The 12,269-nt window shown below is 52.9% G+C and overlaps 1 protein-coding gene across 4 annotated transcripts in view; it reads right to left on the reverse strand.

Moving 5' to 3' along the window:
* Positions 1-12,269, reverse strand: part of SMOX (spermine oxidase) — a 66,924-nt gene that overhangs the window by 28,952 nt on the left and 25,703 nt on the right. The window lies entirely within an intron of this gene.

Genomic DNA, 12,269 nt, shown 5'->3' on the forward strand with positions numbered 1-12,269 from the left:
ACTCAGCTGTGGCTGAATGTGAACGCCTTTCTTCATCTTCTGTGCCTCAGCCCCTGACACAGAAAGAGCAAGAAAAGCCCTGGTGCCCTCCTGATTGAGGAAAAAACAGACGAGGCAAAGAAGGACAAGAGCCTGGAGCTGGGCCAGGCAAGAAAGTGCACCCAGCACCCTCTGCCGGCGCCCCCTGAGCACTTCATCACAGCCCGTGCGCCCAGCGACTTCTCCTGGGTCACTGTGTGTGTGAGTGGCCACACCCCATCTCTTCACCTGAGCTCTCAAACAAAGAGTCCTCACACCTCAGAGGAAATGAGGTGTGGCAAGAGGCAGAGCAGGGTAGCCTCAGTGACAGTCCCCACCAGCCACCGGACAGGGGAGAGGAAGAGGAAGGGCACGGGGGACCCTCCCCTTCCCCCTTCTGCACTTGCAACATCCCTTCTAGGAAGGCGACGTGGTGAGATTCTTAACCTTTTGGGAAAGTGACTCAGAGCTCTGAGAATCTGAGAATCTGAGGATAAAGGTCAAAGGGTCGCAGGTCTACAAGGGTCACATAAGCAACCTCACCCCTCCCTGTGCTTTGAGGCGCAAAGGGACACAGCTATTCTGTGAGGAAACGCAATGTGTGCCTCTGAAGCGGGTCCTGCACCGCCACCCACCTTCCCTGCGCACCCACGCCATATTTCGCGCTAAAACACCGTTCTGATCCAACCAGTGCCCTGCTCTGACGGCCCCCGGTGGCAGGTCCCTGACACCTTCCCCTGCCCTCAGCGCCGCTGTATCCCACATGCACCTGCTGGATCTTCTGACTCCCACACCCAGACAAGGGCCTGTGAAATCTCATTCTGTCAAACCCCCACCCCACCCCACCCCGCCAGCCTCTCCTCCGAGAAGCCGGTCTGCGCTACCTCGCCCTCACTCTTTCTTCCCCTCTACAGATTCCTCCTCTGGTCTAATCAGGACCCCACCCTACACCTCACCAGGCTCCCTGATGGCCTTTGTGCCTCTTCGTGTCCCTGGCAATGGTCCCCTTCCCTGAGGACACTGCCTACAGCCATGTCAATCACATAAAGAGCAGACAGCCAGTATCTGAGTGTCACAACGGTCCTACGAGGGAGGGAATATCATCTCCATGGTCCAAAAGAGGAAACTGAGGCACAGAGCAGTTAGACTTCTTGCCCAGAGATCACAACCTCCCTCTCTGCGGTGAAAGGCTGGGAGACCTTGCAGAGCAAGGAGATGGCAGGGGAGGGGTGGGGGGGAGTGGCCCTCCCAGAATCACACAGACCCCGGCCTGACTACGGTTGGGTCCTAGGCACCACACAGGTCCCCCCAGCCCCTTCCTCAACCACCCAGTGAAGTGAAGCAGGACTGACTCTGGGCCCACGTCCCCTTCAGACCGATCCTGCCTCTGCAGGGCCCTTTTCTGCCACTCACTGTCCAAACAGTCCCCATCCCACTGAGCCCACTTCCTCCGGGAAGCTACCCATCCATCCTTCTTTCACTCTCTGGCACTTCTGGGCCTACCTATCACCCATGTTTGTGGTCTCTTGTGGAGCAGCATCTTTCCACATGAGCCCTTCCCACCAGGTGTTTTCCTAGTCAGTGGAACATATTATTAGGATGCGTTCTCCCCCCAAAAATGTCATGGTCAAATCAGTTTAGAAAACACTAAAAGGTTTCTTTTCTGCAGGACTTGTCAGAACCTTTAATTCTCTTATGTATCTGAATCTCCCATAGGCTGATGGAGTGAATTTGACAGCTTCTCCCCTTATCTGTCCCCAAACCCTTGAGGTTTCACAGAGCAGTCTTTGTGAAATGCTGCCCCCTGCCACCTTTCCAGAATAGGCTGGCACAGCAGAGGGCACACGGGCAGGGATCACAGGGGGGTATCCTTTTAGGACATCGATGGGGCATTTGGGAAACTCAGACTGAGAGCCTCTCTTGGCACTGCCCTCAGTGTCTCTCCTTGCCACCTTCCTCTGGGTGAGGGGACTGCCTACTCCTGCCAGCATCTGGAGGGACCTCATCTGCCTGGGGCCCTCATATACCAACCACCTCCCCACCAACCCCACCAGGCTATGTAGGGCCCAGAGAGCAAGGGACCTTGGGAAATCCCCAAAGCAGGCTGTACAGCTCTTCTGGGCAAATTACTTAATCTACTCCATCATTACCATGGAGTTTTAATATTAAACCAAAATTAAAACGCATTAAGCTGCCACTCTGAGAAGATGCAGTCCCCACCCAGCAAACCCTGTCACCCTCCCCCCTGCCCCCCAGGGAGGGGACCAAGTCCTTCAGTTTACAGAAAACTAGGGCCTCAGAGGGCAGCAGACACTTGCCTGTGGTGGCCCAGTCCGGGGCAGCGCAGAGGGAAGCATCCAGGCCTCCCCACTTCCAAGTATGCGGGGAGGTGGCCCAAGTGGGATGAGACTCCCACAGTGGCTCACGTAACCATCAGTGGCAGCAGCAAGGACTCACGCAGGCCAGAAGTAAGGGGTGCGGCACACACTGGGGGTGACAGCTTAGTGGCTGGGGTGACTCTGGGCATGTTTAGGAAAAGAGGGCATGTTTGGGCTGGAGTCAGCTGTCTCCCCAATCTTCTCGGCCCCGCCCCGGCTGCAGGAAGAGTGCTCACCCCAGATTGGCTACCCGCAGGGCTGGGCTCAGCTGTGGGCAAAGATAAGATGCCCTGTGTCCCAGCTGTGTGTCATCCTGTCTTGGCCCAGTCGTCTAAGACACCCTCTCGTGGTCTTGATAATTCCACACAGTCAGCCACGCTGAAAATCAAAGGTCTCAGACCTCTGTCACCAGTCTGAGACCCAGACTCCCAGAGGCCCTTCACCCAGCCCCACCTCCCAGCAGAGTGGCCCCTACACCCCACACCCTCTACATACTCCCCTCACCTCCCACGACACAGTCCCCAGGAGCCAGCATGGTCCCCTTTACCTGTTCTAGGTCCCGCCTGCCCTGCACCTGTCCCGGTACCTTACCTGCCTGGGCCCCCGAGTCCCCAGTCTCAACCCTCACTACACAGAGACGGCCCATGGACCAGCAGCTTTGCACCCCCCCAGGAGCATGTGGGAAATGCAAAGTCTCGGGCCCTGGCCCAGACCTACTGAATTAAAGCCTACATTTTAACAAGATGCCCATGTGATCTATGTGCATGTTAGAGTTTGAGAAGCACTTTTATAGGCCACTGGTCTAATCAAGTCATTGCACCCGAGGCCTATAACCTTCAATGGCTCCCCAGGGCCTAGTGAATCAGGTCTAGACTCAGCAGCTTGGCAGTTAAGGCCTTCCCTGACCTGGCCTCAACCCAGTACTCCAAGCTTGGGCTCCCCCTCCACCTTGGGAATGTCGTCATCCCCTCCTCTGTTGGCTAACACTGCCCAGGACTTGGGGACCCTCTAAAAGCACCACCTCCTCCAGGAAGCTGGTCTGAACAGTGCCTCCTTACATCACATCTGGCATGGCTCACTCATCTCTGCAGAGTAGGGATCTTGTCTTGTGCTCCTAGTGGCTCGGAGCACCAGGCTGGGGGACAGGTGCTGACCACAGGTAACAAGGTCCAGCACCCAGCTGGGAAGTCCACCCTCAGCTCCAGCCTGACAGCCTCAGGCTCTGCTATAGCCTTCGCCTCAACTCCGTGGACAAGGACTCAGCTTGGACCAGTCTCCCTGCCAGAGAAGGGGCACTCCCGAGATCCATGGGCATGCGCTTCTAGCAGCAATGTGCTTCCTCTGTACCTCAGTTTCCCAAAATGAAAAGCATGCCACCAACTCTGCCTCCCTCTCTTCCTGGGGGACTGGAAGGACCTGCTGAGATAGATGAGCAGATTCCTTAAACTGTGGGGCTCGGAATTTGGAGCAAAGAGACTCCATCCCTACATGGTCAACAACCCCTGTTTGGCCGGCCAGCCAAGCTCCGGGGAAGCCAAGTGACCTGCCCAGAGCTGTCCTCATGACCAAACAGGAAAGCCTCGAAGGACAGGGGTGCCACACCCGCTGCCCGCCTCCCTGCTTCCTGGCCCAGTTCCTGGGGGCTGGCACCTCACGGGAAGTCCTCACTCCTTTACGCTTGGTCTGCAAGAAGCCACTCAGGCATCCAACCTCAGGAGTTGCCAGCTTCGGCGACCTCTGGGGAGCAAAGAAAAAGTCTCCCCAATCCCATTTTACAGACAGACAAAAGGCAAGGACTGGACCAACACTGATATGGATTAAGCTCTATTCGGGTCCCATTTCTCTGTTCCGCCAGTTCTGCTCCCACATTCAACCAGCCCTACTCAAACCTCTCCCCACACTCCCCAAGGCCAAGTCCGAAGCTCGACCTCACAATGGGCTAAAGCAATCCAAAACAGGCAGTTTATCTGCAGAGCCCCCTCCTGACCTCCTGAGCTCTCCAGAGGCAGATGAAGAGGGGAAAGCGCCATGCTAAACCCAGAGGGGTGACATTCTAATGGCATCCCAACCAGGGAGCTCTTTCTGCACCATTAGTGCTTGGCCTCTCTAGCACCCCAAAATCACAACATACATGACACCCAACTGCTTGGCCCGGGCCTGGAGCCCCTTCTAGAAGAAAAAAAAAAAAATGAGGCATGAAGCAGAGGACCTCAGCTGCCCACTCTGAGTGAGGACCCCTTCTACCTTAGAAGGTATGGCTTCTTTCCTCCCTCTCCAGCCTCCAAGGCCAGGCACCCTGGGAGCTGGGCAAAAGCACTTGTTTGTTAAGAAGCCTTCAGCTGGCGTGGATCTGAGCGGCGTGGGAGAAGTGGCACAGTGGAGTGGTTTAGGACACAGACTCTGCAGCCAGGCTACCCGGGTTCAACTCTTCACTCTGTCACTACCGAGTTATATGACTGTGCCTCGGTCTTCCCATCTGTAAAATGGGAATAAGACCTACCTCATAGAGCTGTTAAGAGGAATAAAGGAGTTAATATTGGCAAAGTCTTTAGGCCAATGTGTGGCACCCAGTGAGTGTACCAGGGTCCTGGCCCAGCCTCTTGGCCTCTGCTTGATTTTTCCCACCCAGGATATTCTCCTTGCTCCCACCTATTCCAGCTCAAGATCTTCCCTACACATGTCAGCCTGACCTTTGATCTGAACCCACAGCGCCTATCCCATTGTTCCCGTCACCGTGTCCCTTGGCCTATCCCCAGGCACTCTATCCAGGGCCCTCCCACATCTGAGGTCCCCTAGCTCTTAGCTCTCCATTCTGAGATCACCAGCCACACAATTTAATTCTCAGCTGGCTCCTTTGTGCAAAGAAGAGGGCTGTGGGTGGAGAGACAAGGGTCTATAGAAGGACGCTCGGCTCCAGTTTCTTCTTCCGACTCCCTGCCCTCCAGGGCTGGGCACCCAGCAGGCACCCAAGGGACAGGGCTGAAATAAATTCTCTGGCTGCCCAGATCGTTCCCATCTCCTGAGTTAGAGAACACACACACACACACACACACACACAGGCCTCTGTGGTCCCAGCCTGGATTTCCACCAAAGAGAGCAAAGAAAATCATTTATGCCCAACCCACCACAACCTACACCAACCCCACATCCCCCAGACTTACCCAACCTTCTCTAGGCAGACAGGCCTGCTTGTAAGCCGCTAGTCCCTTCCCCATTTCCCTTCTTTGCACCCCACTGGCCCTCTCCAATGTTTACAGCAGTTTCTACAACTGCTTTTGTGGAAAGAAAATACAAATCCTTGGGGTCACTTGAGGTTTAAAGGGGGCTCCTGCACTGACCGCAATACCCATGTCTCTCTGCCTAACCCAGCCCTGACCTTCCTACCTGGCTCAAGATTTCCTGAGAGTCAGCCAGGGGCTCTGCTGGATGCTCTAGATACAGCAGCGGGCCATTCAGTCAAGGTCCAGCCCTTGAGAAGCCAGACAAAGTAAACAGATAATTGCAACAAATAGTATGGACTGTGATAAATATAATGAAGAAAGGAAACCAGGTGCTATGACAAATTACAGGGGAGTGGGGAGGGGGCTCTACCAAGACTGGGAAGGCATATTTAAGTTGAGACCTGAAAATAAGAAGGAGCAGAGCCAGCCCTGTAGAAAATCCTGGACGAACATTCCAGGCAGAGGAAACTACACAAAGGCCCGGGGAAGGCAAAAGCTTAGGGTGTTCAAGGGACAGAAGTGATTCAGATGTGGCTCTTGGGAAGAATGCAAAGAGGACAATGGTTAAGATAAGGCTGGAGGAGGTCAGCAGTGGCCAGATCATGGAGGGTTGGATAGGAAAGCTTTTAATTTTATTCCAACGGCAATAGGGAGCTATCGAGGGTTTTAGAGAAATATGATAACGCAGTCACTAGTTTTATAAATCATTCGTGCTGTTCTGTTAAAAATGTATTCGAGGTGGGCAAGTGGGAATTTGGGGAAAGCAGGTAGCAGCTACTATAGCATCTGGGCAAGACACAAAAGGTGGCTTGGCCTGGGGCAATAGCCTAGAGCCATAGCAGTGAGGTCAGAGCATGAAGAACAGGCCTGAGGTAGAGTCTGCAGAAAGAGCCAAAAGGACTCGTTGCACTGGATGTGGGGAGGGAGGCAAAGGGAGGAGCTGGTGCCATCTGGCCTTGTCCTTAAAGGTACCCACCTTCGAGGTGGGCTTATGGGTTATGGGCTGTTTAGAGAGATGGGAAGGCCGTGGAAGGTCACATTTGGGGAGTGCAGTCAGGGTTCTGGGTCGTCCATATGAAGTTTTCACACCTATGAGACATCCAGGATACCCTAACTCATCAGCTAGGTGACTAGCTAGAGAACTGGTGAGTCTGGTGACAAAATCCGCTACTTAAAATCATGAGAAGAAAAACGATGTACATTTCAGATCAGTGTGTTTATAAATTAATACTTGCTTTTAAAAATCAGAAGAAAGAATGAGGGCTGGGAAGATAGGTAAATCATGGGGAGTCAGGAGAGAGGAGGGGCTGAGGACAAAGCCCTGGGATCCCCCAACCTTTAGAGCTGAGGGAAAGAGTTGTCCCCAAAGACAATTAAGGAAGGGCTAGCCAGGGAGGGAGGAAGAAAACCAGAAGTCAAGAGAGGATACTCATTCTAGAAGGAGAGATCAACAAGACTTAAGGGGGGGAGGTCAAGGAAGACCTGCTTGTGGGGGCGTGGAAATCACTGGAGACCATGACTGGGGTAGTTGGCGGTGAAGTGGTCGGAGGAAGGCGGGCCAGGTGGGCTGAAGGGCCAGAGGGATGTGCTCCAGAGGAGCCAGTGCAGACAGCTCCTTGCAGAAGTTCTGCTGTGAAAAGAAGTAAAGAAGTAGATCTGTAGGGGCGCCTGGGTGGCTCAGTCGGTTGGGCGTCCTGAGCGTCCGACTTCAGCTCAGGTCATGATCTCATGGTTCGTGGGTTCGAGCCCCGCGTCGGGCTCTGTGCTGACAACTAGCTCAGAGCCTGGAGCCTGTTTCAAATTCTCTCTCTTTGACCCTCCCCTTCTCACACTGTCTCTCTCTCAGAAATAAATTTTAAAACGTTAAAAAAAATAAAATAAAAGAAGTAGATCTGTAGCTGAAGGAGAATGAAGATGAAGGCAGAAAGAAAGAAAGCAAGCAAGCAAGCAAGCAAGCAGCAGCAGCTATAAATGAGGGGAGGAGGGTGTTAAGGCATGTTCTTATCCTGTTGTGAATCTGGGGAAAAGGAAGCCACTTCTAACACTGGAAAGAGGGGAAGTAATGGAGAGTATGGGACAGAGAGCAGACCACCTTGGAGCCTAGTGGAGGCATGGGCCTGTGGCGGCAACTGGGACTCTTCCCCCCCCAAAACAAGGGGGGGGAAAAGTGGGGCCTTCACTGCACACACCTTCCGATGCATGCCTACTCAACCCTCCATCCGTGCCCACTCTAACGATCCCTGGGGCACCTGCCGTTTTTTTGCTGCTTGCTCCAAACACCAAGTTGCCCCCCAAGGACTGGCACAGACTGGAATGTGTCGCCACCAGCAGGTTCTGCAAACAACCTGTGGGCACATCTTCCCATTCGTGCCAGCCTGCACTTATCGCGTCCGAGCTGTGCCTCTTCCTAGCGCTAGCTCTGTGGGGGTCCACCGGCCCTTCACCTGCCCTCCCAGAAGCCCAGCCCCGGACCCCCAAGGCAGTGGCTTCGCCCAGCTCCTCTCCCAAAATGAGCCCTCAACACACCCTACCCCTTTCCCAGCCCGGCTCCCTGTTNGGCGCCAAACGTACCCACGCATCCCCAAAAGGAGAGTAGCCAGCCCCGCCCTGCCGGCCCTGTGCTGGGCGTAACTCGGGTCAAGGCTGCTTGCCAGGCGACCAGCAGAGCCAGGGCGCGGGCCTCAGTTTACCCGCAGAGTTGGAGCGAAGGGGCGCCCCTCTCTCCTCCGGAGCTACCTTCACTCCCGCAGACCCTTCACTGGATCTCGGGGTCAGAGGGCTCGTCCCCAGGGGCCGCCGCCGACCTCATTTTCTCCCCAACACCCGTGCCTCCACTGCCACCGCCACTGCTACCACCCTCTGCCCCGCCTCTGAGACCTCCGCACCTCAGTCTTCAACCCTAGACAGTACGGGGTTGGGGCAGGGCGCACTCAACACCGCCACCGCCAGTCACTGCGCAGCCCACTAAGTGGAAGTGGCCTCTGTAAGAAAATAGCTTTCACCGGTACCCACTGCCTCATCTTCGATTTAATAAAAAACCGAAGCAAATAGGTGTGAGGGTCACTTTTTATTTTCTTTTTTAAAAAAATCATAGTTACTTGGAAATTACTTGTTTAATCCCCGTTTGAGATTCTGCAAGCCCTGCTCTGGTCCCTTAGAGTTTTCATTTGTGCTCGTCTGGGGCAAGGACACGTGGTGTCTGATCATTTCCTTCTGTGAACATCTCCAGGGCTTCCTGGAGCTGACAGAGACCCAGTCCAAGGGGTAGAAGCCTTGGGTGGAAGGCAGGCCCCTGCCCTGAACTGTCTTTCAGAGTGAGGAGGGTGCCGCACCTGACCTCCACCCCACAGGGGCCAACCAGCCCCAGTGCAGAGCATAGGTCTGCATGAGGGGGGGCCAGGAGAGCAGAGGTGACCCTACAGATAGGTGTTTGATGCACCCCTACAGGAGGGACCCACTGAGCGTACTGGTTACAGGGCAAGGACATAGTGCGTTTAAGGTGAAGTTTCTTCTCAGCAGAAAAGTCCTTGTCCTTGCCCAAGCTAGTCCCTTCACCTAGAAAACCTTTCTGCCCCAAACCCCTGTGCCCCCCTTGGAGTTCAATGTCACCTTCCTTGGCGAATCCTTCCCTGTCACCAAGGAGGTAGAATGTTTCTGAGTAGACTCTCAGAATTAGATCTGCTGGGTGTGAATTCTGCCTCCATGTGGCCTCCCTGTGCTTCAGGTTTCTCGTCTGTAAAATGGGACCAATAAATAATACCTACTCCAAAGAGTCATTGGACTAGATTAAAATGCTAATATGGACTTGACAGATTACAAATAACAGAAAACTACTCAGAATGTCCTGGTGTAAGCAAATACGACACGTCTATGCTCACATAACAGAAGACGCCAATGGTCTGACAGATCTGCATACCAAGAGGTTTACAAAATATCAAGATTTAGTCTTCCTGTCCTTATTTCTCTACTGTGCTCCTTGCTGCAGCAAGATGGCTGCCAGCAGCTACTGTAACAACCATCCTCACAGCTCAAGCCCTCACTGCTTTCAGCTGTCCCAGCAAAAAGCCAAGTTTCACCAACTTGGCTCTGCTGGGTCACATATCATTGGGCCTGAATCACATGCCCAGCCCTGGAGTCGGTCCCATCCTAACCACAGGGATGCGGAGTGAAGAAGGGTGATGTCAGGACACTGTTTACAATTAGAAGGTGAATGGACCCAGAGCTGTGTGCCAGGCACACAGAGAATTCACACACACACACACACACACACACACGGCCATTGTTGAGAGCCTTCATCATGTTTCAGGAGTGGTCAGTACCTTTTGAGCATCCTTTTTGTTTGGGGAACTTTCTATGCACATGAACCCTGCACCCCAAAAATGCTCTTTCCTAGTCTCCTCTGCAGCTAGAGTGCTGGCATCACCCAAGCCCTGCAACCAGACTCACCACTGAAGATTTTATGTGGAAGTGAGCAATGTGAGGAGACGGGCGTCACCCAGAATCCCGTCAGGAGATGGTAGCAAGGACGGCACTGGGAGATATCTGGCTGTAGGGACGACTATGGCAGAAGTGCCAGAATACTGCTTGAGGACATTTCAGTTGTCTCTTGCTGCATAACAAACCACCCTTGAAACTCAGTGGCTCAACACAATGATTTCGAACTTCTCACAACTCTTTGGGTTGACTGGGCTCAGCTAGACAGCTCTTCTGCTGTGTGAGCGGTTGATTAGGGACAGCAGCTGGAAGCTTGACTGGGTCTGGAACAATCCAAATGGCTTCTCTCTCCATGGGACCTCTCCTGCAGAATAGCCTGGACTTCCTTACAGCACAGCAGCCGGGCTTCTCTCTGGGGGGAAACGGAAGCTTCCAGGTATCTTGAGACACAGACCCGAAAGTGCCATTTCATTATTTCTACCACAACTTATTGGCCTAAGAAAGTCACCGAGCCAGCCCGGATTCAAGGGGAGGGTAAGTGGACTCGCCTCTCTGTGGGAAGAGTGCAGTGTGGTATTAGTTTGGAGGCTGCTGCAGGAGAGTCCCACAGAGTAGACAGCTTAATCAACAGAAATGCATTGTCTCACAGATTTTGGAGGGAGGGAGTCCAGGATCAAGGTGTCTTCAGGTTCGCTTCCTTCTGCTACGGAGAATCTGTTCCAGTGCTCTCTCCCAGCGTCTGGTGCTTTGCTGGCAATCTTTGGTGTTCAGTGGCTTGTAGATCCATCACCCCAATCTCTCTCCTCATCTTCATCTCCTCACAAGTTCCCCCTGTGTGCATGCCCCTGTTCTGTGTCCAAATTCCCCTCCTTATAATCCCCAGTGGATTAGGGCCCATTTTAATAATTTCACTTTTACTTGATTATCTATCTCTGTAAAGACAGTATCTCCAAATAAGGTCGTATTCTGAGCCAATATATGTATGGGGGAGACATAACACAACCCACAGAAAATGAGCACACAGGAGCACAAGCAATCCTTGGTAGCCATTTTACAGATAATCCATTACAAAGCAGAAGCCCCAAGGAATACCTCTCTCTTACCTTCAAGAATGGATTCCTAGGGTACACAGTTTCGTATTTTATTTTATTTTATTTTATTCATTTTATTTTATTTTACTTTGTTTTGTTTTGTTTTAGGGCGCCTGGGTGGCCCAGTCGGTTAAGCGTCCGACTTCGGCTCAGGTCATGATCTCACAGCTCATGGATTCGAGCCCCGCATCAGCCTCTATGCCAACAGCTCAGAGCCTGGAGCCTCCTTCTGATTCTGTGTCTCCCTCTCTCTCTGCCCTTCTCCCACTCGCAATCTCTGTCTCTCTCTCAAAAATAAATAAAATGTTAAAAAATATGTATTTTATTTTATTTCTTAAAGAGAGTAAGCCAGGGNCTCTCTCTCTGCCCTTCTCCCACTCGCAATCTCTGTCTCTGTCTCAAAAATAAATAAAATGTTAAAAAAAATATGTATTTTATTTTATTTCTTAAAGAGAGTAAGCCAGGGAGAGGCAGAGGGAGAGGGAAAGAGAATCTTAAGCAGGCTCTATGCCCAGTGTGGAGCCCAACACAGGACTCGATCCCACGAATGTGAGATCATGACCTGAGCTGAAATCAAGAGTCAGGCACTTAACCGCTTAACCAGCTGAGCCACCCAGGCACCCCAGGGCCTGGAATTTTAAATGTTCCTTACAAATCCCACCACCACCACCACCAGCTACTTAGGGTACAATCTATTTCTCTATATCCACCCCCACCACAATCCAAGGGAGCCTTTGGAGCCTGATTGGTGCAAAGTGGGTTAGAGCTAAGAAGGTTCCCCATTGCTTCCTCCCAGAACAACAGAGAGAAGGAGGTTAAGCTTAGGCACCTGTGAGGCCTTGAGCAAGTTCGGCAAAAGGTCCCTTTTGTCGTCCTTAAAATGGGGGTGATGATAGGAACCTGTGGCTCAGGGTTGTGGTGAGGATTAAAAAGAATAAGGGAGGGGCGCCTGAGTGGCTCAGTTGGTTAATCATCCAACTTCGTCTCAGGTCGTGTTCTCATGGTTCGTGGGTTTGAGCCCCGCGTCAGGCTCTGTGATGACTGCCAGCTCAGAGCCTGGAGCCTGTTTCAGAATCTGTCTCTCTCTCCCTCTGACCCTCCCCTGCTCACGCTGTCTCTCTCTCTCT

Source organism: Crocuta crocuta, unplaced genomic scaffold (genome assembly GCF_008692635.1).
Source record: "Crocuta crocuta isolate KB4526 unplaced genomic scaffold, BGI_CrCroc_1.0 scaffold15, whole genome shotgun sequence".
Taxonomy (NCBI): domain Eukaryota; kingdom Metazoa; phylum Chordata; class Mammalia; order Carnivora; family Hyaenidae; genus Crocuta; species Crocuta crocuta.